Source organism: Lycium ferocissimum, chromosome 12, assembly GCF_029784015.1.
Source record: "Lycium ferocissimum isolate CSIRO_LF1 chromosome 12, AGI_CSIRO_Lferr_CH_V1, whole genome shotgun sequence".
Taxonomy (NCBI): domain Eukaryota; kingdom Viridiplantae; phylum Streptophyta; class Magnoliopsida; order Solanales; family Solanaceae; genus Lycium; species Lycium ferocissimum.
Window position 1 is genome coordinate 26,369,406 of NC_081353.1, and position 6,000 is coordinate 26,375,405.

A 6,000-nucleotide genomic window follows, 5' to 3' on the forward strand; every position below is an offset into this window, starting at 1 on the left:
ACCTCGATGATCCATTGATAAATTCATGGTTCAAAAAAAGACCACAGAGCTTGGAAAAGGTTATTGGTTTGGGTCGTGCAGGAAGTGTAGTAACTAGGTCCTTAAATTCAGATCTTAGACCCTTAAAGATGTGGATGTTGTGATCAGCAAGAGAAAGAGGGCATCCAACAACAACTAATTCAGCAGAGATGAGTTTAGCTTTTTATAAATACTGAATGACAATAAAGTCGTCATGTTTGAGGTTTTGTAATTGCATATGAGTTGGAGGTCACAGGTTCAAGTCGTGGAAACGGCCTCTTGTAGAAATGCAAGGTAAGGTTGTGTACAATAGACCCTTGTGGTCCGGCCCTTTCCGAAACCCCGCGCATAGGAAAAGCTTAGTGAACCAGGATGCCCTAGTTGCATATGAAGGTTAAGGATGCGTTTGTTGGAGGAGATGATAAAACAACTACTCCCTCCGTTCCAATTTATGTGATATAGTTTGACTAGCATGGAGTCTAAGAAATAAAGGAAGACTTTTGAATCTTGTGATCTAAAATAAGCCAAAGATATTTGTGTGTTATAGATCATCTCATTAAGCGTAAAAGGTAAAGTTTAAAGTTAAATTGTTGCCAAATAAGGAAATGTATCATTCTTTTTAGGACGGACTAAAAAGAAAAGTGTATTACATAAATTGGGACAAAAGGAGTATGAGGGCATCCCAGACCGCTTTTGAGGTATTCAGTCCAATGGCTAGGGAAATGCTTCTTTAGAGAGGGATGAAATTAAGAGGCTCAAGATCAGGCATGAGAAAAGAAAATCTACAACAATGATGGCAACGTCTCGTGTCAAATTAGGCATTGATCCTAACTCACTCCCCAAAAGCTAGCTCAAAGGGAAGAGGACTGCCCAAGCCATATAAGGAGCTCAAGGTTCTTATCTGTCACCGATGTGGTATATTTCATGGACCGGAGGCATTTTCACCCCCTATCAGTCTGGGACAGGTCAATTGGTCGGAGGCATTTTGTCCCCCTACCCCTCCCCTTTTTTCGAGGGCCTATATCGGATTGGCTTGGGCCTGGCTCTGATACCATGTCAAGTTAGGCATTGAGCCTAATTCACACCCCAAAAGCTTGCTTAAAAGAAAGAGGATTGTCCAAGTCTTATAGGGAGCCTAGCATTCTCATATGTCACCGATATGAGTCTAACTCACACCCCAAAGGCTAGCTCAAAATGAGGAGGATTACCCAAGGCCTATAAAGAGCACAGGGTTCTCATTCGTCACCAATGTGATATACTTTCTTCATCTCGTGTTCTCTATCCGATGGCTTCTGATACGCTCAAATTACACCTATTAATGGTATAACGCGGACGTTGTCAAATATAGTAACCCAACAAGGTTGGGGTCGAATCCCACATAGAACAATATGTAGGCAATTTAAGCAGATTAGGAATTATCACTAACAATAGCTAGACCGAACGCATCAATGGTGGTTTTTAAATACGGTTTTGATAAAATACGGAAATATAAATTCTAATCTAGAAAGCAAGTGAATTGATCAATGGCCACAAGTAAGGAATTAAGGAATCTATTTCTCAAGTAACGATCCAATCTATTTCACGAATTATAAATAATAGCAAGTTTATGTTATTTAGCCTCGGATAATGACTCTAAATTAACTTCTCGAAGATTAACTAGACTACCCAATTGAAGATCCCTCGAAGCAATTAGGAGCATTAAGAACACCCGAATATGGCTACAAGTGGTATCGCCTATTCCTAAGTCAATTTCCATTAGATGAGGGTTAACGCCCCAAATTCATGTTAATTATTCCATCCCTAACCCCGTTCTTCCTCTTCCGAGTTTCAAACAAAGTAAATGGGCGAGTCTTAGAGTTAGCTACTCCCTTGAGAAACGTTAAAGAACAAGAATAATTAAAATAACAATAACTTACTTGATCAAAAATAATGTCGATGAATAAATAATCAAAACAAGAGTATCAATCTCAATTGTCACAAAGAAATTTCCATAAACAATGTTCGAATAAAAGAAAGAATATTTACGTAGGAACCCTAGCCTCTAAACTTGAGTTTTATGCCAAAGATATCTAAGAATTGTGACTTATGAAATATTTATAGGTGTAGAAAAAACCCACACAAAATAACCCAGTCCAAAACTAATTGGGAAGAATTAATTCTGAAATCGGCTCACCGCCTTGGCTTCGTAGGCGGTGCTTTATCCGAATTCCAACTGTAACGTGAGATGGAGTTTTCTTTTGCACTTCATACAAATTCCAATCATTACAACTTCATTCAATCATTACCACGTAGACAACATTGATTTAGCTTCCATTAATTCTCATGTCTTCAGCAACCTTTTATTTAATTAGAACTTTAACAATTTTCTGCTCAATTTGCTCCAACTCTCTTCATCTTCACACCGCTTTATTCCTTTTAGCTCTTCAACTCTTTTTTTCTCGTTTTCCACAAATAGGCTCTCGGGACCTCGTAATACCTGAAACACAATAAAAACCACGTAAAATCACATAGACTTGCTTAAAAACAAGTAAAACTTATAGCCGAAAAGCATCGATTGTGGCGTAAAATCACGCCACATCAACTTCTCAATCAAAATCCAACCTTGATGAGTTCGAGGGCTCAAGTAATTCTTCTACTTCAACATTGTAGCCATGGTGCATATGCCAGGTTTGGGTTAGAGGTGGTTGTACCTTCGGCAAAAATTAAGGGCAGGGGTGACTTCTATCCACGTAAAAAATGGAGGTTTTGGCCATGAAGAAAAGGTAGCAGTTGCAATCACCAAAATAAGTAATTTATATCTGAAAGTTTGATGGATATGAAGTTATGAAATATGGTAAGTGTCGAAGGGAAGAAGATATAGGAATTTTTGAAGAGTGAAAAGAAGGAGAGGAGGTTGGGTTGACATATGATACCACGTTAGAATAGAATATAGGCAGAGACGAATTGACAATGCTACACAATTTTTTTCCCCAATGCTATTCAATGTGAAAGCAGCTATATTGGTAAAGTTTCATCATTGATTCAACGCTAAAAGGGCCTAAAATACCCTCGAACTATTGAAAATGGTGCAAAAATACCCTCCATCCACCTTTCGGTACCTCTAAATACCCTTACCATCCACCTATAGGTCTAAAATACCCTTATTGCTAATGTGCTTTTCATTAAACACGTGGCAATTTTTAAAAGTTGGCTTATAAAATTAACTAAACTAATTACCTTTTATTAATGTTGACCGGATGACCCCCCCCCCCCCCCCCCCCAACCCCCAACCCGACTCGCCCCTTTCCATTTAATAAAAACAAAACCCTTCAACCCATTTAATAGAAAACGAATTGGACCCATTTCATTAAAAGAAAAAAATTTGTACCGCTACTTCGAAAAACCCTAGAAAATTTAAACTAATTTCGGTCAAAAGTCCCTATTTGTCGCGTGAATAAGTTCGTTGGGTGAAGATTTGGATTGTACAAGTTAATCTTTTATTCCGCCTTTTAAAGTAAGATTTTGTCGCTTATTACTTATTTATTTTCGAAAAATTAAGGTTTAAAAAAAAATTATTTTGTGCGAGATTTGATGTATGTTGTCATTTTTGCTGAGCTTCCATGTGTTATATGTTTTTTTAGTCAATTTTTTTGTTGTTGTTACTCCATTACACTATATGAAGTGTCACAAGTTAAGGTTTTTTTTAAATTTTTTTTCAAGTTGGAATATTTTGTTGATTGTTGTGTCAAGTTGGAATCTTTTGTTGGTCAGACCACTTTATATGCTTTTTCCTCTTCCTTCCTTTTTTTTTTTTTCCTATTTTTGTATTGTGTATATGTGTATCTGTTGGGTGTATTTATGAATGTTAGGTGTAGTTTTTTTTTTTAATGCACAGCTCAATATTTGTTTGTTTTTGCTACTTTATTCAATGCTTTTGTCTGTGTATGCTGTTTTTTAAAGCATGTGGTATGCTGTTTTTTAAAGCATGTGGTCCCTCTTCCCTTATCCTTGTCGTCACATAAATATTGGTAGATTCCCTATTTCCTATTCAGCTTTCTATTTCCCTTTCTTTAATGTTTCTAATGGGTCCCTTTTCCTTTATTTTATGTTTGCCATGTGCTTTTCTTGAAGGATGTTTGACAAGGTTGATTTAGTATTTAATTATGGAGGCAAATGGGTCCTGCATCCTCAAGTTGTCTACATAAAAAAACGGGAAAAGGGTAAAAAATTTTGACTTCATTTAAAAATATCTGTATATTTGAGGTCAAAAATACCCTCTCGTCCTTAAAGTTTTCAAATATACTGTCTTGACGGAAATTATCCCCTAAAATTGAAATTATTTTTTAAAATGTCATTTAAACCGACCCAACTAAATAATTACCCATAAGATCTCCTTATTCCCCCAATACGTAGGTTTGAAGTTTGAGGGAATTGGGGGAATAAGGGGATCTTGTGGGTTATTAAGTTGGTGGGTTTAAATGATGGAGCGGTTTAAAAAATGATTGAAGTTATTTGGGGGATAATTTCCATCAAGACGTTGGGGTATATTTGAAAACTTTAAGGACGAAAAGGGGTATTTTTGACCCAAAATAAGTACGGAGGATATTTTTAGCCCCTTTTCCAAAGTAGTAGGGTATTTTTTACCCTCTAAAAAAATGTATCCATTGTGGGAGGGATATGATCCAGACTTGTTGTCTTACATAGATATATATGTAATGAATACACCGAAAAATTAGGTTTTTAAGTGGTAAAACAAAGGGTTTGTCAGAGGCCCTCTCGGGGAGATATTTTTGGTTGAGAGTGATGGGCATTAGAACACTTCAATCTTCTCTCGTCTAGTGAGTTTTGTGTCTTTGCAATTCTTTTTGTAGATGAAAGTGAAGATAATGTTTCGCCCTCCCAACATCATTTATCATAAAGAACCATGCTTTGTATCAGTAGATGTAGGAACTGATTGTGAGTCAGGTGAGGAAGAGGATGATGATAGTGAACCAGTTCCCAGTGACTATGACAATGAAGAATTGTTGGAACTTTTTAGAAAGGAAAAGAATAGGGAAGTGAATGAGAAACTAGACAGGTTTTTAGTGTTGGAAAAGGGTATGAGCTTTAAGGATCATGATGAAGCTAAAAGAGTTGTGAGCGATTACGCATTTCTAATAAGAAAGGACTTAAAGTTGATCATAGTGATGATATTAGAGTTAGATATAAGTGTGATAGATGTTTGTCCTTTTGTGTGTTTGATTTCGAAGATAACAAAAATCAGGGATATAAGATTAAGACCTTGCATTTAGAACATAATTGTCAGCCAGCATTTAAGAATAGAAGAGCTACTCAACAAGCTTTAGCACATTACTTCAAGAACAAAGTGCAGAATAATCCTAAGTACAAGGTGAAAGATATGAGGCAGGATTTGGATGATCAATTTTCACTTAATATTAGTGCTTCAAAGATGAAAAGGGTTAAGAGCTTTATTTTAGAGAAATTGGAGGGTAGCTACCTTGATGATTTCAATAGGTTGGAGGCTTATGCTCAAGAATTGAGGGATAGCAATCCTGGTACTGATGTGGTGATAAATATATCTAAAGAGGCTCTTGAACAAGGTAAAAGAAGATTTCTGAGAATGTATGTGTGCTTCCAAGCTTTGAAAAGTGGTTGGAGAGGAGGTTTGAGGCCATTTATAGGGCTGGATGGCACATTTTTGAAAGGGAAGTGTAGGGGAATTTTATTGGTTGCCCTTGGTCAAGATTCACAAAAGCACTTTTATCCTCTAGCTTGGGCAGTAGTGGATAGAGAAACATCCAGAACTTGGAAATGGTTCATTCAGTTGTTGAGAAATTCTTTAGAAATTTTGGGCAGATGGTGAAGGATTGACACTAATGTCTGATATGCAAAAGGTATTTGTTTTCCTGTATTATTATTTTCTGTTTTTCTATTTTGTATAGATGATGTACTTTAACTTGTTGCGCTAATGATTCTTACAGGGATTGATTGATGTTGTTACTC